Below are 22,965 nucleotides of genomic sequence, written 5' to 3'. Positions count from 1 at the left end.
CAGAAACAGACTCACAGGCTTAGAGAACAAACTTATGGTTATGAGGGGGGAAGGGTGGGTGGAAGGGATAATTAAGGAGTTTGGGATCGACATGTACACACTGCCGTATTTAAAATTGATAACCAACAAGGACCTACTGTAGAGCACAGGGAACTCTGCTTAATGTTATGTGGCAGCCTGGATGGGAGGAGAGTTTGGGGGAGAATGGATACATGTATATATATGGCTGAGTCACTTTGCTGTGCGCCTGAAACTATCACAACATTGGCTATACTCCAATATAAAACAAAATTTTTTTTTTTAAAAAAAGGAAAGAAACTCAGGGTTAGAACACCTGGAATGCTTCTAGTCCAATGCTCTCCCTGTGATACTATGTATATAACAAGCATGGGACAAGAGTGGCTAACCAAGTGCATCATGCGATTATTTTACAGATGCATTGTGAGAAGTTTCTAAGTTTCCTGAGAATATCTGGACGCTCTTTGGAGCCTCTCTTCTCACTGGAATGATAGTTTCTTATATTGTTGGCTACCAATTTATCCATACAGATGATTACTATTTATCTTTTGGACCATATGGTGACTTTTTAGCTTTACACTTCCTTATTCAAAACCTGTTTGCCTTTCTGGAGCACTGAAAAATGAAAAAATACTGAAATATCCCCGTTAACTTGAACAAAACTGTTGCTCTTTGCATTGCTGCGTATCAAGAAGATCCAGACTACTTACGGAAATGTTTGCAATCTGTGAAAAGGCTAACCTACCCTGGACTTAAAGTTGTCATGGTCACAGATGGAAACTCGGAAGATGACCTTTACATGATGGACATCTTCAGCGAAGTCATGGGCAGGGACAAATCAGCCACTTATACCTGGAAAAACAACTTTCACGTGAAAGGTCCTGGTGAGACAGATGGGTCACATAAAGAAAGCTCACAACTTGTCACACAGTTGGTCTTGTCCAACAGACATTTTTGCATCATGCAAAAATGGGGTGGAAAAAGAGAAGTCATGTACATGGCTTTCAGAGCACTGGGACGAAGTGTGGATTATGTACACATAGGTTTCCACACCTTCCAGGACAAACATACGTTTAAATAAAGCATCTTTTGTATCTCTCCAGTCATATGCTATGACTTGTCCTATGACACAGTACTCCTTTCAGTTCATCTGAAAACAGCATGACTGTTGAAAGCACATTCCAAAAGAGAGAAAAAAAATCTTATGAAATGGTTAAGACAATGAAAATGCTTAACTTGTACAGAGTTATTGGCTGGAAATCAAGATTATTTTGAACAGGAGACTCGTCCTTCCTTCTCTTCCTCTATCTTACCTTTTCTTCCACCTTGGATGTGCCAAGTCAAGTCCAACATTATTTTCCACAATCTTAAAATCACCAGCGTTGCCAAAAAATAGTGTCTGTCCCAGCAGAAGTGTCTTGAGAAAATCTGCAGGCCCAAGGAAGTGTTTCACGGAGACTAGGCAAAATGAGAATGGAGAAAACAAATTTTTTTTTTTTTTTTTGCGGTACGCGGGCCTCTCACTGTTGTGGCCTCTCCCGTTGCGGAGCACAGGCTCCGGACACGCAGGCTCAGCGGCCATGGCTCACGGGCCTAGTCACTCTGCGGCATGTTGGATCTTCCCGGACCGGGGCACGAACCCGTATCCCCTGCATTGGCAGGTGGACTCTCAACCGCTGCGCCACCAGGGAAGCCTGAGAAAACAATTTTGATTTAACAGGATAAGGAATTCAAAATTTAGACACAGAGAAAAAGAATAGGAAAATGAAAAAGGGTGGGGGAGATCAACTTTCCAGAGCAAAACCTAAGTCATGTTTATTTCACTTTCCAAACAGCATTACCTCATTCACTGCAACTTGAACTTTGAAAACATTTGTGATGTTGTTTGCTTGCATGAAAATCAGACAGGCTGTGTCTCTCATTAATTCCCTGCCTGCACACTCTTGGGTTTCTCCTCTCCTAGCTGTCATTGAAGTTTTCTTTTTTAGAATGTTAGTAGGGTTCCTGTGAGTTTTCTTCCTTTTTTTTTTAAATTTAATTTAATTTAAATGTTTTACATAGCAGGTTCTTACTAGTTATCTATTTTATACATATTACTGTATATATGTCAATCCCAATCTCCCAATTCATTCCACCACCCCCTCCCTGCTTTCCCCCCTTGGTTTCCATACATTTGTTCTCTACATCTGTGTCTCTATTTCTGCCTTGCAAACCAGTTCATCTGTACCATTTTTCTTTTTTTTCTTTTCTTTTTTTTTTAACATCTTTATTGGAGTATAATTGCTTTACAATGGTGTGTTAGCTTCTGCTTTATAAAAAAGTGAATCAGTTATACATATACATATGTTCCCATATCTCTTCCTTCTTGTACGATTTTTCTAGATTCCACATATATGCATTAATATATGACATTTGTTTTTCCCTTTCTGACTTACTTTACTAGGTATGACAGTCTCTAGGTCCACTCACATCTCTACAAATGACCCAATTTTGCTCCTTTTTATAGCCTAGTAATATTCCATTGTATATATGTGCCATATCTTCTTTATCCATTTATCTGTCGATGGGCATTTAGGTTGCTTCCATGACCTGGCTATTGTAAATAGTGCTGCAATGAACATTGGGGTGCATGTGTCTTTTTGAATTATGGTTTTCTCCGGGTATATGCCCAGTAGTGGGATTGCTGGGTCATATGGTAATTCTATTTTTAGTTTTTTACAGAACCTCCATACTCTTCTCCATAGTGGCTGTATCAATTTACATTCCCACCAACAGTGCAAGAGGGTTCCTTTTTCTACACACCCTCTCCAGCATTTGCTGTTTGTAGATTTTCTGATGATGCCCATTCTAACCAGTGTGAGGTAATACCTCATTGTAGTTTTGATTTGCATTTCTCTAATAATTAGTGATGTAGAGCATATTTTCATGTGCCAAGAGGCCATCTGTATGTCTTCTTTGGAGAAATATCCATTTAGGCCTTCTGCCCAATTTTTTTTTTTTTTTTTTTTTTTTTTTTTTTTTTTTTGCAGTACGCGGGCCTCTCACTGTTGTGGCCTCTCCCGTTGCGGAGCACAGGCTCCGGACGCGCAGGCTCAGCGGCCATGGCTCACGGGCCCAGCCGCTCTGCGGCATATGGGATCTTCCCGGACCGGGGCACGAACCCGTGTCCCCTGCATCGGCAGGCAGACTCTCAACCACTGCGCCACCAGGGAAGCCCCTGCCCAATTTTTGATTGGGTTGTTTGATTTTTTAATATTGAGCTGCATGAGCTGTTTATATATTTTGGAGATTAATCCTTTGTCCATTCATTGGTTGCAAATATTTTCTCCCACTCTGGGGGTTGTCTTTTTGTCTTGTTTATGGTTTCCTTTACTGTGCAAGAGCTTTTAAGTTTCATTAAGTCCCATTTGTTTATTTTTGTTCTTATTTCCATTTCTCTAGGAAGTGGGTCCAAAAGGATCTTGCTGTGATTTATGTCATAGAGTGTTCTTCCTATGTTTTCCTCTAAGAGTTTTATAGAGTCTGGCCTTACATTTTGGTCTTTAATCCATTTTGAGTTTATTTTTGTGCATGGTGTTTTGGAGTGTTCTAATTTCATTCTTGTACATGTAGCTGTCCAGTTTTCCCAGCACCACTTACTGAAGAGACTGTCTTTTCCCCATTGTATATCCTTGCCTCCTTTGTCATGGATTAGTTGACCATAGGTGCGTGGGTTTATCTCTGGGCTTTCTATCCTGTTCCATTGATCTATATTTCTGTTTTTGTGCCACTACCATATTGTCTTCATTACTGTAGCTTTGTAGTATAGTCTGAAGTCTGGGAGCCTGATTCCTCCAGCTCCATTTTTTTCCCTCAAAGTTTCTTTGGCTATTCAGGGTCTTTTTTGTCTCCATACAAATTTTAAGATTTTTTGTTCTAGTTCTGTAAAAAATGCCATTGGTAATTTGATAGGGATTGCACTGAATCTGTAGATTGCTTTGGGTAGTATAGTCATTTTCACAATATTTACTCTTTCAATCCAAGAACATGGTATATCTCCCCATCTGTTTGTATCATCTTTGATTTCTTTCATCAGTGTCTTATAGTTTTCTGCTTACAGGTCTTTTGTCTTCTTAGGTAGTTTATTCCTAGGTATTTTATTCTTTTAGTTGCAGTGGTAAATGGGAGTGTGTCCTTAATTTCTCTTTCTGATCTTTTGTTGTTAGTGTATAGGAATGCAAGAGATTTCTGTGCATTAATTTTGTATCCTGAAATTTTACCAAATTCTTTGATTAGCTCTAGTAGTTTTCTGGTGGCATCTTTAGGATTTTCTATGTATAGTATCACTTCACCTGCAAACAGTGACAATTTTACTTCTCCTTTTCCAATCTGTATTACTTTTATTTCTTTTTCTTCTCTGATTGCCGAGGCTAGGGTTTCCAAAACTTGGTTGAATAATAGTGGCGAGAGTGGACATCCTTGTCTTCCTCATGATCTTAGAGGAAGTGCTTTCAGTTTTTCACCATTGAGACCGATGCTTGTGGTAGGCTTGTCGTATATGGCCTTTATTATGTTGAGGTAAGATCCCTCTATGCCCACTTTATAGAGAGTTTTAATCATAAATGGGTGTTGAATTTTGTCAAAAGCTTTTTCTACATCTATTGAGGTTATCATATGTTTTTTATCCTTCCGTTTGTTAATATGGTGTATCACATAGATTGATTTGCATATATTGACGAATCCTTGCATCCCTGGGATAAATCCCACTTGATCATGATGTATGATCCTTTTAATGTGCTGTTGTATTCTGTTTGCTAGTATTTTGTTGAGGATTTTTCATCTATATTCATCAGTGATATTGGTCTGTAATTTTCTTTTTTTGAAGTGTCTTTATCTGGTTTTGGTATCAGGATGATGGTGGCCTCAGAGAATGAGTTTGGGAGTGTTCTTTCCTCTGCAATTTTTTGGAAGAGTTTGAGAAGGATGAGTGTTAGCTCTTCTCTAAATGTTTGATAGAATTCACCTGTGAAGCCATCTGGTCCTGGACTTTTGTTTGTTGGAAGGTTTTTAATCACAGCTTCAATTTCAGTGCTTGTGATTGGTCTATTCATATTTTCTGTTTCTTCCTGGTTCAGTGTTGGAAGGTTATATCTTTCTAAGAATTTGTCCATTTCTTCCAGGTTGTCCATTTTATTGGCATAGAGTTGCTTGTAGTAGTCTGTTATGAAGCTTTGTATATCTGCGGTGTCCATTGTAACTTCTTTTTCATTTCTAATTTTATTGATTTGAGTCCTCTTCCCCTTTTTCTTGATTAGTCTGGCTAAAGGTTTATCAATTTTGTTTATTTTCTCAAAGAACTAGCTTTTAGTTTTATTGATCTTTGCTATTGTTTTGTTTTTATTTCATTTATTTCTACTCTGATCTTTATGATTTCTTTCCTTCTACTAACTTTGGGTTTTGTTTTTTCTTCTTTCTCTAGTTCCTTTAGGTGTAAGGTTAGATTGTTTATTTGAGGTTTTTCTTTTCTCTTAAGGTAGGTAGGCTTGTATTGCTATAAACTTCCCTCTTGTACCTTCTTTTGCTGCATCCCATAGGTTTTGGATCGTCATGTTTTCATCATCATTTGTCTCTAGGTATTTTTTTAATTTCTTCTTTGATTTCTTCTGATCAAATCTCTTGGTTATTTAGTAACATATTCTTTAGCCTCCATGTGTTTGTGTTTTTTACGTTTTTTTCCCTGTAACTGATTTCTAACCTCATAGCGTTGTGGTCAGAAAAGATGCTTGATATGATTTCAATTTTCTTAAATTTACCGAGACTTGATTTGTGACCCAAGATGTGATGTATTCTGAAGACTGTTCCATGCGCACTTGAGAAGAAAGTGTAGTCTGCTGTTTTCAGATGGAATGTCCTATAAATATCAATTAAATCTATCAGGTCTACTGTGTCATTTAAAGCTTGTATTTCCTTATTAATTTTCTCTCTGGATGATCTGTCCATTTGTGTAGATGATCCGTCCATTGGTGTAAGTGAGGTGTTAAAGTCCCCCAGTCTTATTGTGTTACTGTCTATTTCCTCTTTTATAGTTGTTAACAGTTGCCTTATGTATTGAGGTGCTCCTATGTTGGGTGCATATATATTTATAATTGTTATATCTTCTTCTTGGATTGATCCCTTGATCATTATGTAGTGTCCTTTCTTGTCTCTTGTAACATTCTTCATTTTAAAGTCTATTTTATCTGGTATGATTATTGCTATGGCAGCTTTCTTTTGATTTCCTTTTGCATGGAATGTCTTTTTCCATCCCCTCACTTTCAGTCTGTATGTGTCCCTAGGTCTGAAGTGGGTCTCCTGTACGCAGCATATATATGGGTCTTGTTTTGTATCCATTCAGCAAGCCTGTGTCTTTTGGTTGGAGCATTTAATCCATTCACGTTTAAGGTAATTATCAATATGTATGTTCCTATGACCATTTTCTTAATTGTTTTGGGTTTGTTTTTGTAGGTCCTTTTCTTCTCTTGTGTTTCCCACTTAGAGAAGCTCCTTTAGCATTTGTTGTAGAGCTGGTTTGGTGGTGCTGAATTCTCTTAGCCTTTGCTTGTCTGTAAAGCTTTTGATTTCTCCATCGAATCTGAATGAGAGGTTGCCGGGTAGAGTAATCTTTGTTGTAGGTTCTTCCCTTTCATCACTTTAAATATATCATGCCACTCCCTCTGGCTTGTAGAGTTTCTGCTGAGAAATTAGCAGTTAACCTTATGGGAATTTCCTTGTATGTTATTTGTCGTTTTCCCCTTGTTGCTTTTAATAATTTTTCTGTCTTTAATTTTTGTCAATTTGATTACTATGTGTCTTGGCATGTTTCGCCTTGGGTTTATCCTGCTTGGGACTCTCTGCACTTTCTGGACTTGGGTGGCAGCTATTTCCTTTCCCATGTTAGGGAAGTTTTCAACTATAATATCTTCAAATATTTTCTCAGGTCCTTTCTCTCTCTCTTCTCCTTCTGGGACCCCCATAATACAAATGTTGGTGCATTTAATGTTGTCCCAGAGGTCTCTTAGGTGTCTTCATTTCCTTTCATTCTTTTTTCTTTATTCTGTTCCAGAGCAGTGAATGCCACCATTCTGGCTTCCAGGTCACTTATCCATTCCTCTGCCTCAGATATTCTGCTATTGATTCCTTCTAGTGCATTTTTCATTTCACTTATTGTATTGTTCATCTCTTTTTTTGTTCTTTAATTCTTGTAGGTGTTTGTTCTTTAATTCTTCTAGGTCTTTGTTAAACATTTCTTGCATCTTCTTGATCTTTGCCTCCATTCTTTTTCCGAGGTTCTGGATCATCTTCACTATCATTATTCTGAATTCTTTTTCTGGAAGGTTGCCTATCTCCACTTCATTTAGTTGGTTTTCTGGGGTTTTATTTGTTCCTTCATCTGGTACATAGTCTTCTGCCTTTTCAATTTGTCTATCTTTCTGTGAATGTGGTTTTCGTTTCACAGGCTACAGAATTGTAGTTCTTGCTTCTGCTGTCTGCCCTCTGGGAGATGAGACTATCTAAGAGGCTTGTGCACATTTCCTGATGGGAGGGACTCATGGAGGTTAGAGCTGGGTGTTGCTCTGGTGGGCAGAGCTCAGTAAAACTTTAATCTGCTTTTCTGCTGATGGGTGGAGCTGAGTTCCCTCCTTATTTTTTGTGGCCTGGAGCAAACCAGCACTGGAGTCTAAAGGCCCTTTGGTGGGGCTAATGGCAGACTCTGGGAGGGCTCATGCCAAGGAGTACTTCCCAGAACTTCTGCTGCCAGTGTCCTTCCCCTCAGTGAGCCACAGCCACCCCCTGCATCTGCAGGAGACCATCCAACACTAGCAGATAGGTCTGGTTCAGTCTCCTATGTGGTCACTGCTCCTTCCCCCGGGGTCCTGATGCACACACTACTTTGTGTGTGCCCTCCAAGAGTGGAGTCTCTGTTTCCCCTAGTCCTGTCAAAGTCCTGAAGTCAAATCCCGCTAGCCCTCAAAGTCTTATTCTCTGGGAATTCCTCCTCCTGTTACCAGACTCCCAGGTTGGGAAGCCTGATGTCAGCCTCAGAACCTTCACTCCAGTGGGTGGACTTCTGTGGTATAAGTGTTCTCCAGTTTGTGGGTCACCCACCCAGCAGTTATGGGATTTGACTTTATTGTGATTGCACCCCTCCTACCATCTCACTGCAGCTTCTCCTTTGTCTTTGGATGTGGGGTATCTTTTTTGGTGAGTTCCAGTGTCTTCCTTTCGATGATTGTTCAGCAGTTAGTTGTGATTCTGGTGCTCTTGCAAGAGGGAGTGAGCACACATCCTTCTACTCCACCATCTTCAACCAATCTCTCCTGTGAGTTTTCTAGTTGTAATTTTCTGCAGATACTTTACTAGATTTTGATCATAATAATATCAAGAAGGGAGAAATGTCTCTGGCTTACAAAATCCACTGGACACTCTTAGCCTTCTGTTGAAAGTAAAATTCTAGTTTTCAGAGGACGCATCATATTTTTTAGGGGTCTTTACAGGCATGAAGTGATGCCCAGTGGACCTCTTTGTGTAATGGGATAAAAATGGACTCTGGCTTTAATGTCAATTGACTGAGATTCTAATCACAGTTGTTAGTAGGTGGTTGACCTTGAGCAAGACCACCTCCCAAACCTCGGTTATCTGGATACAAGAAACTAATCTCATAAAGGGTTTGAGATAATTATTTCAAATCATGTATCCAAAGGGGCTTAACAAAAGTTGTTAATAATGGTATTGTTAATATTATTAAAAGGTTTGCTGACAATACTATTGTTATTTTCTTATATGATCATCTAGTCCTTACTTCAAAACTATAGTACATGTCAATGCCCACCACACAGTGAATTCAGTTAATCTCTGAAGAGTTTTGAAACATTTCTTAAGTTGATGTCATCTGCATATTAGTCTCTCTTCTAGGGAGTTGATAGAGTTTCACTCCCAAGTTCTTCTAATTTCTAGAACTATCACAATTTAGGTAGTTGTAATTAACTCAGGACATTTTCACATATTTGCCTTTTGCAACTTCAGGCCCAGATGAGAAAATAAAATGAAATATTTAAAGGAAGGGATGACTTGGAAACTTGCAGAGGATTTGAAGAATGAAACCTAAAAGGAGAGAACATCTATTTTGATATTTTCCCTTTAATTCTGGTTAAAACCGTTATTACATTTGTTATTTCTAATCAAGAAGTCATCGTGTGGGGTTTCCTTTTTTTTTTTTTTAAACCTGCTCTTCCCAAATCTACATCTCCCATCTTTTTTGTTTTGAATTTTGCTTGTATTCTTGACAATTTGACATTGTACCTGTCCAGGAAAAAAATAATATAAAATATGAAATGTTAGAATAGCCTTCCTGCTACAGACCTAACCAGGCTTGAGAAATTTCCTTCCTTCAGGGTGAAGCCTCCAGATAGACTGACCCTAGCAGCAGCTGTTAACTGGGCCCTGAATCCTTTGTAGACTCTCAGCCCATTCCAACCATCTAAACAGGGTAAAAAATCTTTTGGCATTCTGAGACCAGTAAATTCCATTCAGTCATCCCTCATGAAATCCCCAGATACTTAACCATCCTTGCCCTATAGCAGTGGAAATTTCTAAAATTTAAATATAACAGATTTACTTTGCTGTACACCTGAAATTAACACATTGTAAATCAACTATACTTCAATAAATATTGAATAAAAAATACACTCTCATCTTCCCTTCTGACTGACCCAAGGTCCAAGAGTTGCAGAGCAGGAGCCACAGAAAGACAAAAAGGGAGGATTTGAGGTTATTGACTCCTGAGCATTACAAGTGATTGAATGTGGATTTCAAGTTGGTTCGGGATGGAAGGAAGCAAAGTTCAGGTGCTAATACACAAGAGAGAATGGGGGTAGGGGAAGAAATGGACCATCTGCTCATACTTGCTAACCTGGTTAGAGACCACTGTTTGTGCAGAGAGATGGCCAAAATGATTGGTTTCCAGTTGCAGCTGGATCCTCAGCACTGGTCAGAACTCTTTTCATTTGATTTGACCTTGAGTAAATGTTTTGCTTATTGTTCTCATGTCTCTTATTTCATATTTTCACCACTTTGCCAAGGCCTTACCCAAACTCCTCCCTGCTTAACTACCTGTGATCTTGCCTCCTATGAAAGAGAATATCAAAAATATGTGTTCTGAAGGTTGTCAAGATCTTCTTTACTCTCTCCTGCTTACAGTTTCAAAGGTACCCTTCCTATCTCAAGGGTAACCTTCCATCTACTCTCCTGGGCTCTCTGGGTAGGCATCCTCTGGTCTATTCCAGACCAATCTTTATCAATTATCACCTCTTCCTCTATCTCTCTCAGCTGTCATTTCTAGTCTTCTTTACTGACTACTGTCTCAGTTTTATAGCCCCTCAAATAATTAATACTGACCTGGAATATTGAGGGAAGATTTAGTCTAGGATAAATGGAATGTGGTAGAGAATTCATCTGTGATGCTAGTGGCTCCTTTCAGAGACAGAGAAGATAGAAAAACAGAAGAAGAAAAATAACAAAATGACAAAACAAAGATGTGGAGAATGAGAAATAAAGAGGAGGAAGATTTTCTTAATTTTGGATCAAAGTATTTTCTGGAGAAACTTTTTTTTTTTCAAAGAAGGACAGATTCTGTTCTGTCTAGATATGGCTCAAGGTAGGGCAAAAGTCTTTCTTATCTTTTCAAATTAGTATTTATTTTAGCTTTTTTATTTGCCAAAATAACACATGATTAGGGCAGTGTGTTTTTTAAAAATGTAAAAAATCACAATGAGCAAAATTAAAATCATCTGCAGCAAATACTTGACTCAAACATAGATTGTCAAATATAATACTTTCTAGCATATATCTCTCTTCCTTCCCCTTCTTTTTAAAAAAATTTTAATTTTTAAATTTATTTTTAAATTGATATATAATTGCTTTACAATGCTGTGGTAGTTTCTGCTGTACAATGAAGTGAATCAGCTATATGTATACCTGTATCCCCTCCCTCTTGGGCCTCCCTCTACCACCCCCCTCCCACCCATCTAGGTCGTCACAGAGCACCAAGCTGAACTCCCTGTGCTATACAGCAGATTCCCACTAACTACCTATTTTACACATGGTACTATTTCCTCTTCATTTATTTGGTCTTATAGGTTTTTACCTTGCTCCTTCATCTGTGACTTTTTTTGTTGCTTCATTTTTTTTTTTTTTTTTTTCTTTATGGGTGGGACTGCATTCCTGTCTTACTGGTTGTTTGGCCTGAAGCTTCCAGCACTGGAGTTTGTAGGCTGTTGGGTAGAGCTGGGTCTTGGTGCTGAGATGAGGACCTCTGGGAGACCTCACTCCGATGAATATTCCCTGGGGTCTGAGGTTCTCTGTTAGTCCAGTGGTTTGGACTCAGAGCTCCCACTGCAGAAGCTCAGGCCCGACCCCTGGCTCGTGAACCAAGATCCCACAAGCACAAGGTGGCAAAAAAAAAAAAAAAAAGAAGAAGAAAAAAAGGAGTGGAACAATAACAAAGAGTAAAAAATAAAATAAGATTAGAAAACTAACATATATATTAGAAAAAATAAAAATATAGATGAAACAACAATTGGAAGGTAAAACAGTCCCCTTCTTTTTAAAAAAAAAAATTTGAGGGACTTCCCTGGAAGTCCAGTGGTTAAGACTTCACCTTCCAATGCAGGGGATGTTGGTTCAATCCCTGGTCAGTGATCCCTAAGATCCCACACACCTTGTGGCCAAAGAACCAAAAAGTAAAACAGAAGCAATATTGTAACAAATTCAATAAAGACTTTAAAAATGGTCCACACCAAAAAAATTGTTTAAAAGAAGAAATTTTAAATTATGTTATACTTGCCTTTTTGCATCATTTTTTAATCTACAATATCAGAAGACTTTAAGTATCCTGTGACATCTAGATTATTTAATTGCTTTAACATATCTCCTGTCACTGAACGTGGATTTTACAATGTAAATGGCTATCAGTCTGTGTGATGAAAGAGAAAAATTATCTCATGAAGTGTGCATTAGAGATTTCCCAGGTGGAAAATATACAATACTGTAAATATGAACATTTTCTAAAAGGAAAGTATATAGGAGACAACGGTATTAATACAGTAAGTCCCCTAAATATGAACATTCAAGTTGCAAACTTTCAAAGATGTGAACATGTGTTCGCATGTCCAATCACATAAGTTAGTTCACGTGTTTGGCATACATTGTTATGCGTGTGCGTGCATCCTCTACAAGTGGTTGTGTTTTTGTGTACTTTACTGTACAGTACTGTATAGAGTACAGTAGAACCGTATCTTTATTTCAAGCCCAGGATGTCCAGAAGCAAGCGTAAAAGCAGCAGTGATGTAGCTGGTACTGCTGTACTTTTCAAGGTAATGTATTGTAAGATTAAAAATGTTTTCTTTATTTTTTGTGATTGATTTTTATGTATTATTTGTGTGAAAAGTATTATAAACCTACTACAGTAAAGTACTATATAGCCAATTGTGTTAGTTGGGTACCTAGGCTAACTTTGTTGGACTTAATGGACAAATTGGACTTATCGAACATGCTCTTGGAACAGAACTCATTCATAGGTAGGGGACTTATTGTAAATACGAATATTTTCTAAAAGGAAAGTATATAGGAGACAACTTTATTATTAACTTAATCGGGTAGCATCCTAGGTATCCAAGATTCATTGAGCAGGAGAAAAGTAAGACTGAATCATTCATAATAGTAGAGCTGACCCTCATTATTTATGAATTCTGTATTTGTAAATTAACCTACTCACTAAATTGTATTCGCTACCCCAAAATCAACAGTTGTAGTGCTTTTGTAGCCATTTGCAGACACGTGCAGAGTGGCAAAAGATTTGATTTGCCCAATGTGCACATTCCCTGCTAAAGTCAAACAAGATTATGCTTGCCTTCTTGTCTCAGCTTTTAGACAGTAAACAAATAACATCTTTAGTTTTTTGTTATGGTAACAAATACCATGTTTTTGCTTAAAATGGTCCCCAGCTGCAGTGTCAAAGTGCTATCCAGGGTTCGTAACACACAAAGACTATAATTGCCTTATGGAGAAAATAGGTTTGTTAGATGAGCTTTACTCAGGCATGAGTTATAAAGTAGTTATAGTTGGACATGAGTTCACTGTTAATGAATCGTGTGTGTGTGTGTGTTTTAAAACAGAAGCACAAATAAAAAAAGTTTAGACATTAATCACTAGACAAAAATATTGGGATCAGAGGCTTGGAGGACTCTAACCCTATATTTCTGCTGGAAGCAAATTTTGATATTTGCTAATTCATTGTTCATAGAAACTTGGTAGAACATAGCTACTGTGAATAATGAGAATTGAATGTATATAATATTTGATTGGTTCCTGTTCTATATAGGAAGTCTAAGAGTAACTTAAATATTCTGAGGGCTGATGTTGAGAATGTTATATAATACGTTTCTTTGTATTCTTCATTTTATAGGATAAGATTAACAGCACATTGAACTAGGAAAGGGAAAATCTGAATCTAGATTCAACTTAGTTGTTTAGATTGGTGTTTAAGGGCCACCATTATAGGATTTCCTGATTCCCTTTTTTAGAATAAGAATTCCAAACATTTGAAATAAGGGTGTTTCATTGCTTAAGACTTAGAGGTGACAACATTTGGTTTCTCACTTTTCCAGCTGGCTTGTCACCTTTGCTTTATTTACACCTTCTATAAACTTCACTTATACTTAAGCTTTCCTAAAAAGGAAAGGAGAATAACCAAATGATTCCTTTTTTTAAAAATTCAATGTTTTGAAGATATTCTAGGTTGAGCAAAGACAAGAATTATTTTATAAAAATTTGGGTAATTCATTCTACCAAAGAAGGAATATATCTTCCTAATCTATTTCAAGAAGAGTAATAAAGAAATGCCAAATTGTTTAGGTGTCCAGAAGTAGAGGCTTTCCATTGGCTAGATTTGAGATCTTATACCATAACCAAATACTATAAGAGAGGATTGTCCTCCCCATTCCCCATCTCTCTCCCAAAAGAAAGATTATCTTTTTTTTCCCTGTGAGGACATTTTTTTTCCCTGAAATTATTTTACTCATTAATTTCAAATGGGCTTTTGAGCTCTAAAATTCTTAGATTTTATGATTCTGTATTTGCCACTCCCATCATTCGCCATTATGTATTTGCTGCTTAATCTGAAGCTGGTAAGTTTAGCTGCATACTTACATGTAAATTCCATTTATCCAGAATGCAAATAAATAGAAAAAGATTTTTTAAAATGAAAATATCATGTAATATTGATAAAGTCCTAGAAGTCTGTTTAATATAATTAATGACCATGCGCTGTGAATTTTGATTGAGCTTTTGGTCAACTATGTGCAATATTCTATTTTCGTGAAGGTTTTTTTTTTGTTTGTTTTTTTCTTTTTTTGCAGTACGCGGGCCTTTCACTGTTGTGGCCTCTCCCGTTGCGGAGCACAGGCTCCGGACGCGCAGGCTCAGCGGCCATGGCTCACGGGTCCAGCCGCTCCGCGACATGTGGGATCTTCCCAGACCGGGGCACGAACCCGCATCCCCTGCATCAGCAGGCGGACTCCTAACCACTGTGCCACCAGGGAAGCCCCATGAAGGTTATTTTTTGTCCCAGTTCTTTGGTTTCCCCCATCTTCTGCATGCATATGGTCCCACACAAATTACCAGTCATATGTACTCTTTTTCATCAAACAATGTAGTTCTTAGGGCCTATATTAAACAGATAAAACTGTGTCATATATATTTATGTACTTCCAAAACCAAAGATTATGTTTCTATTTTAAGTAGTATCACATGCAGCAGGGTCAAAGTCAATGAAGAGATGCTGACTCAAGATGCAACAAATACTTTTGGAAATATCCATGGGTCCAGCCTTTACTACAGGAACTTTCATACATTGTACTCCAAGGATATAATTCATTCTATAAATGAATCATAATCAGCTGTAAACTCTTCTTTAATATAATTCTTTCCTTAGTAGATGGCCCAATTTAAGGATTCTTACATTGCCTTCTCAGGTACACTGACTTGTTTATGTTTGTTGGACATTGGATCAGGCATTAGATTTTGCTCTCTGTGTCATATTTTATTTACAGTGATGATAAGAACTCCTTTCCTCATTGGATTAGTGTCCTTAGTTTGTGCCTCTGGTTTTGATTTATCACTTCTTAGTATATATGCCTTCCTTTTATTGAGCATTTACTATGAGCTAGTCCTTTTAAGCGTTATAAATACATTACCTAATTCTCCATCACAATAAACCTATGATGTGGATATAATTATCCATATTTTTCACCCAAGAGATGGAGACTTAGAAAGATGAGGTGAGGAGTCTAAAGGTTAAGAAGTTGGTCCAAATGAATATAACTGGTCAATGGTGGATTGTGACCCAGATCTGTCTGATTCCAAGGTTTTGCATAGTGCTTTCTTTTCCTTTCAGTAATGTGCTTACTTTGGTCTGGTACTCTTAGGACTTAAGGGGGCTGAAACCATATTGTGTTTGCTGGTAAATAACTGTTCATGAATTTTTGTTGTTGTTGTTCTGGCTGACCCCTTTTCACTAGAGAAATGTCCCAGGGGAAGGAAGAGTAAGGAGGACTTTCCATTTATTTTGTGGTTAAGTGGTGGCAGGGAAACTAGGTAGTTGGGTCACAATCAAGAGTCGTTTCAAATGTGGTAGAAAGAAATAGTCTTGCTGGGTTCAGGTTAAGATGAAAGGTCAAGATTAAGAAAGGATTGAGGTTTACAAGCAGGCAAAGGTGAAAGCAGTAGCAACAGAATGAGTCTTGATTTATCTTCAGCCTGTTTCCTCATCGAAGGCAGCCAGAATAGTTAAGCCTTCCTCTTGCTGTGTAGCTCTCAGAGCCCTTTGAAGTGGTGCGGGGCAGGCAGAGGTGGAGAATCCACCAGTCAATCTGAAAGGAAATATGTTTAAAAAAGGTGAAACATGGATACTCAGCATTTTAGACTTGGGTTTTAGAAGTTGAAAAACATATGGTAGAATAAATAACAATATTTCTACAGGATATTTAAATTGTTGTGAGGTAGATTAACTTTAAGATCAGTGAGATAAACTGGAATGGACTTACAGTCTAACAGCTTATTTAACACATTTATAGCAATTTATATATCTAACTGCTACAGGTGTTTTGGATACATTTGAACTTGTTCATTGTGATAAGATATTCTTGATATGTAATCCATTCTCATGTTCCTTTTAGTGATTCTCTTTACTGAGTCATCTGTTCTTGGTAATAAGTGGGTTTACTTAGCAAGTATAAACAATTAAACAATTAAACAATTAAAGATTATTACCCTATACTAATGGCATATATGACTTTTCTGTGAACCTTTGTAATTTACCAAGTACTTTTATATACAGTGTGTCACTCTGGTATCATGAACAGTTTGTTCAAGGTCATAAAAGTAGTAAGGTACAGAACTCAAGATTTCATTGCAGCCTCTTGATTTGTTATAATAGTCAAATCTTGGCCTATTATAAGAATAGGAGAGAGAGGCAATCGTAAAAACCTCTAGTAGAGTTAAGTGGGGACTTAGAACATACTTTATCTCAACTTGTTCTTTTAGTTTGTTCTTTGTTTTTTTATGAAAGAGACCCACCCCCGGCTCCCCAACCAATTCTTTTAGGCTCAGGGTTGGCAAACTTGCTTGTAAAAGGCCTGATAGAAACCATTAAGCTTTGCGGGCTATATGGTCTGTGTTGCAGCTATTCAACTTTGCTGTTTTAGTGTGAAAGCAGCCATAGATAATATGAAACTGAATGTGCATGACTGGGTTCCAATAAAACTTTATTTATGGCCACTGAAATTTGAATTTCATATAATTTCCATGTGTCACAAAAAATTCTTTTTCAATTTTTTTTCAGCTATTTAAAAAGGTAAAAGCTATTTTAAACCCCCAGGCCATATAGAAATTGGTGGGAAGGCAGACTCGTCCGTAGACCTTAGTTCGCCAACTCCTGTTTTAGATACGGAGAACACGGCGGCACTGTCTCTTGGCTAGAACAGTGAAGGAGGGGGAGCCATGGTCTTAAGCAATTTAGCTGATGATTCTGTGGTTAAGACTGAGGTGGCTGGTTCCTCCCAATAACGTCTTCTTGTCTTGACATTTTCCACTCATTTTAGTCAAAATTTGGTGACTTTGCCTCATTTCCATATCTCCTAGTGAGAAATCTTATGACTGGCGATCATGTAGTTTAAACAAATTACAGTGATACATTCAGCGTGGACAGAAAGACATTTTGATTTGTTCTCCAGTTGTTTCCTGGGTGCAAATCAGTCCTGTGGTTTTTCCCAGTGTGAGGTTAAGCTCCTTGTGAACTGGTGTATTTCTCCCACAGTTTCTAGCCCAGAGCTAAACAGCCAACCTTCGTGAAATCACACATTTCTCATTAATTGGTGAGAAGACAGCTAGAAATCCTGTTTCTACTAGACTGATTTTAAGAAGGGCTAGAGTTATACCCTTTACACACAAACAAATTAATACTGTTATATCCATGAATATACATGCTTTCACAGACTGTCATCGATGGTGGTTTTCTAGTTGGCATTCTATCACCAAAGAACATCCAGAAATTGAACTTCTTTAGAAAACTCTTTGATCTCACTAGAACAAACCCCTCCCAGGAGATTTCTGAGAGCTTTCCCTTCTGACAGTTAAACTCACCATGTGAACAATCTCTCTCAGAGAACTTCTGGCACTTTGCTGTTGGAAACTGGGAGGGGCAGGGCCAATTTAAATATGCAGAACCTCAGAAGTTTGGTTCAAGTTTAGTCATTTCACAGAGGCGGTTCCCTTGGCTTGCTTATCTTACAAGCAGGCGGAGTTACTTGAACATTAATTCTAGGTTGCCCCCTTCCTGTTGTTTTTTTTTTTTTTTTTTTTTTTTTTTTTTTTTTTTATGCGTTACGCGGGCCTCTCACTGTTGTGGCCTCTCCCGTTGCGGAGGACAGGCTCCGGACGCGCAGGCTCAGCGGCCATGGCTCACGGGCCCAGCCGCTCCGCGGCATGTGGGGTCTTCCCAGACCCGGGCACGAACCCGTGTCCCCTGCATCGGCAGGCGGACTCTCAACCACTGCGCCACCAGGGAAGCCCCTTCCTGTTGTTTTTAGTCTTATTTTAGCTTTCTGGTTTTACCTTTCCCAGCTTGAGTCAATAGAGGTGGGTGTGGCCATAAACTCTGGATGCTGAGAGGTTGAAAGGTGGGTTTGAAATTATGCCTTCACTTTCTACTACCCTAGTTACTGGCCGTATACAAAACAGTGACAGACAAGGCATGAGAGAGGCAAAATATCGCTATTGGAGGAATTTGCTTAGGTTTCTGAGGCTTGGGACCCTTGAGTATAAACTGAAGTATTAGAAAAATCCTGTTTTCTACAATGAAAAACTTATGCCTAGTTTTTGTCTACATTTTTTCCCCTAGAAAAGTGAGACCATGCTGGGCCAATATAGAAGGCCAAGAAAACAATAAACGGGTTTTATTTAGAAAATGTATTTATTATGCTTCTAAATAAGCAGTATAAAATTAAAAATTCAGAAGTTAACCCAAAATTGCTGTAATGAGTTAAATCTAGAGAGGTGATGAGTTCAGTTTTTATAACTGGATACCCTATATACTCCTTAAGTCATATGTTCCGATAATGCAGTTAAATTGCTGTTTTCACCAACATTTTTATTAGTATATAATCTTTTCAGAAAAAAACACCAATTAGTAAAACTGACACAGATGCAGTTTTTAAAATGCTGGGATTCCTTAACTTATTATGTGAGCAGGTCATGCTACATATGTATAAATTCTCCTTTAACTGTGAGAGTTTATGCTTCTACAAATTATTTTCTTAGTTTTTTTTTTTCAAAACTGATATATCAAATCCCTACTATTTTTATAAAGTAGTGAAAAAACTGTAAAAATAATTGCTTGTGATATAAATAATTAGGCTAAGTCTTGATTAAATTCCATCTAGGACTGCCAGACTTGTTGGCAAAATAATGGGAATTACAGATAATATCCCCATAGCTGCCAACCACGTCATTTATTGTTTGGATGGGGATGTGAAACTGGTTCATTACATGTTAGCTCTGATCAATTTATATCTACCATGGCCTTGCTACATTCCCAGAAAAGAATAATATTAAAAAACAAAACACAATTCAACTGAGTAAATTTGAAGGTCCAATACTTGGCTTTATTTAATGATTCATGAGTCAGGCAGCATCCCATCTTAGCAGATAGGAGCGCTGAGAAGCTGTACATAATGGAAGGGTTTTCGGGTTTTTTGTTCGTTTGCTTTGTTCTATTTTGTTTTCTGGAAGAAAGGGCTGGAAAAAGGAAGTTTCTAGCAAAAAGTGGATTGTTTCAGGCAAGGTTACCTTCTTCTGGGAGAAGCTGGGGCTTCTATCAGGCAGATTTCCTCACTAGTGCTGACCAGGTAATTCCATATTGACTGCTTGAAAGTCACATTCCTTGCAGAGGCTTAAATTATAATTAGGTTCAATATTAAGTCTTGGTTTGCTGACATGGGGCCAAGCACAGCTGACTCCATTTTGGGCCTGTTGTTTCTTTTTAACAATTTCCACATTTAGATCAGACTCTCACCTTAACAGAAATGTGATCAAAATTTAAGGAATTGTTCTTTAAAAAAATGAGGAGATATTTTTTAGGAACATTTGCTTGGCACTTAGTGACTGTGAACATGTATTTAAAGCTTTTGAGAGAATACAACACAGCAGGGAGAGTACGGTGACTATTATAAGCAGGACAATTCCCAGTGTCTGAAGAGCACTTTAGAGCCATGGTCCTCAAGACCCAAACCAATCAAAATCAAATAAGTCCAAGAAAAGACCTCATCAAAGGAGTCATCTTTTTAAGCCAAGTGTTTTGCTCACTGATGTTGTGTAACTGAGTTTCAATTTCCCCAGAATGTTAAGGTTATCCCCCTTAGCAATGTCTTGGGAGATGGGTGACTGAGTTATCCTTCCAAGCTAATGCCAGAGTATTGAAAGATATCATATATATGCCCACTTTTGACTACACGGAGTACACTCATCATCTTCTCTTCTTTAATTGACTTCTTACTTTCTTCTTTGCAGGTTTGTGATTCAGACACTATGCTTGACTCTGCCTCAACTGTGGAGATGGTAAAAGTTTTAGAAGAAGACCCCAACGTTGGAGGTGTCCGGGGAGATGTCCAGGTACATATGGCTTCACTTTTTGCATGAGTCACTTTTAGTAGCGCCCTCACTCATTGAGTCCTTGAACATATATTTACTACACACCAAACTTTGTGCCACATGTTGTTGTTGGTGCTGGAGACACATTAGAATGTGCCTCGAACACACTTTACTGTGTCTTCTCTTGTTTAAATTAAAATAATTTATGATTTCTTTGCTTAATTCTGGGTTATAACCCACATATGTGGTGGCTGACAAGTCATCTGAAGTATAATGTAAGTGTGTATGGTTTCCACCGTCTCTTCTTAAGCCATAACTTAATGTTCTGATAAAATGATATTGGAACTCATTTAATACAAGGGTTAAAAAATGGAAGTATGGCAGGGAATGGATTCTACATCTCATACCTATGTATTTAAAACCCATGGTTTTCCAATTATTTACTTCCTATTATTTGCTATCAATGCGGAAACAATTAGTGAAACAAATATTAATATTGTTATTAATCGTTATCAATATTAATATTGAAATGTATGGGATGGGAAAACAAATATGTGAAAATATGTGAGGTTTAAAATGACTCCTTTGCAAAAGTGCAATTAGCTTTTAGCAAAAGATGAGAAGCATATGGAAATATAACTTTAAATTTAAAGTTTTAAATTGCATTGCATTGCTGTATAACCCATATTTATATGCATGGTAATACTGAAGGGAAAGAAAACGCACTAGATGGACACAGAAATAGCCTGGTGATAAAAAAGAAGCATGCAAAATTCAGATGAAAACTGAACAAAGTTGAGACAGAGGAGATAATTATGAAATATTGCCAAGAAAAAACTGATAATTTTCAACAGCCTTTGTATAGAGCCTTATTTCAGGATTCAAGTTTTGGGTAGAAGCCAGAGCAAACCATTTTATCATTGACATTGCAAAAGTAGGGAGGAAGGAGAAGGAAAATTAGCAGAATTGCATGAGTTGGAAATTAACCAGAGTGGGAGAGAATAGGACTTAAAAATTTTCAAATATTAGATGGTAAGAAAGAGTGGCAGAGAACTTAGGAGCTGAGAATTAAGCCTAAAAAACCCCTCAATATTATAACATAACAACAAGAACAGGAACAAAAATCATAGCAAAAAATTACAGAGGATGATGAAGTAGAAAAAAGTATTTATTATCAATGAGTCCCAATATATGCACTCCACTTGTCAAACAATCCAGTACTACAGAATCAGAGAAAATAAAATATGACCATGTCAAAAATAGGAAGAAAGCCAAAATGGGCAAATAAAATAACAAAACACTAGGTAATGACCTCAAGATGGTGTAGATTTTTTTGGAATTTTTAGCTGAGTTTTACCTTTATTTAATTATTTTTAGTTACTTTTATTTTACTTGCAGATTTTAAACAAGTATGATTCCTGGATCTCTTTCCTCAGCAGTGTGAGATACTGGATGGCTTTTAACATAGAAAGGGCCTGTCAGTCTTATTTTGGATGTGTCCAGTGCATTAGTGGACCTCTGGGAATGTACAGAAACTCCTTATTGCATGAATTTGTGGAAGACTGGTACAATCAAGAATTTATGGGCAGCCAATGTAGTTTTAGAGATGACAGGCATCTAACGAACCGAGTGCTGAGTCTGGGCTATGCAACAAAATACACAGCTCGATCCAAGTGCCTTACTGAAACACCTATAGAATATCTCAGATGGTTAAACCAGCAGACCCGTTGGAGCAAGTCCTACTTCCGAGAGTGGCTGTACAATGCCATGTGGTTTCATAAACATCACTTGTGGATGACCTATGAAGCAGTCATCACTGGGTTCTTCCCTTTCTTTCTCATTGCCACAGTAATCCGGTTCTTCTACAGGGGTAAAATTTGGAACATTCTCCTCTTCTTGTTAACCATCAAGTTAGTAGCTTTCATAAAATCATCTCTGCTACCTGCCTTAGAGGAAATATTGTCATGCTCTTCATGTCCTTCTACTCAGTGTTATACATGTCAAGTTTACTTCCTGTTAAGATGTTTGCAATTTTAACCATAAACAAACCTGATGGGGCACATCTGGAAGGAAAACCATTGTTGTTAACTTCATGGGACTCATTCCAGTATTGGTTTGGTCTGTAATCCTTCTGGGTGGCTTGATTTTCACCATTTATGAGGAATCTAAAAAGTTATTCTCAGAATCCAAAAAGAAAGTTCTAACTATTTCATCATCCATCTATATATGCTGTTGGGTAGTGGTTTTGACACTGTATGTCATTTTTATCAAAAAATGTGGCAGGCAGAAGAAGAAACAACAGTACGACATGATGCTTGATATATAATCTTACATTGAGGTTTGCAGACATACACAAAGCCTTCTTCCTCTAGGAGCTGTGCTGATTGTACAGAACTGTGGCATCAGATTATGGCAACAAAGGAGACATATCACTGCTGCTGGGACTTTTACAAAGACATTTCTATGGGTTTATTTTGATTCCCCCAAATTATGCCTCCTCAACAAGAGGAAGCTCAGATTTACCCTGTTATTTCTGTAAAAGTGAAAAGAATTTTGGTTATGCAGTTATTCCTACAGCACATCCACCTAACAGTGTTTTGCTCCTGTATACCTCACTAGCCATGCTTTATGTGGGTTATCGTGGAAGAAATGGATTTTGGAAACTCAAGGAAAAGTTCGTTCAACACATACAACCTCTATATTTAAAATAGATGGACTTTCCCTGGA

At 37.7% G+C, this 22,965-nt stretch overlaps 1 pseudogene; it reads left to right on the top strand.

The window, feature by feature from the left end:
- Positions 1-434: 434 nt before the first annotated feature.
- On the top strand, positions 435-22,564 carry LOC136136960 (hyaluronan synthase 2-like; annotated as a pseudogene).
- Positions 22,565-22,965: the final 401 nt, after the last annotated feature.

This window comes from Phocoena phocoena, chromosome 17 (assembly GCF_963924675.1).
Source record: "Phocoena phocoena chromosome 17, mPhoPho1.1, whole genome shotgun sequence".
Classification (NCBI taxonomy): Eukaryota; Metazoa; Chordata; class Mammalia; order Artiodactyla; family Phocoenidae; genus Phocoena; species Phocoena phocoena.
This window is presented reverse-complemented; position numbering and strand designations above follow the sequence as displayed.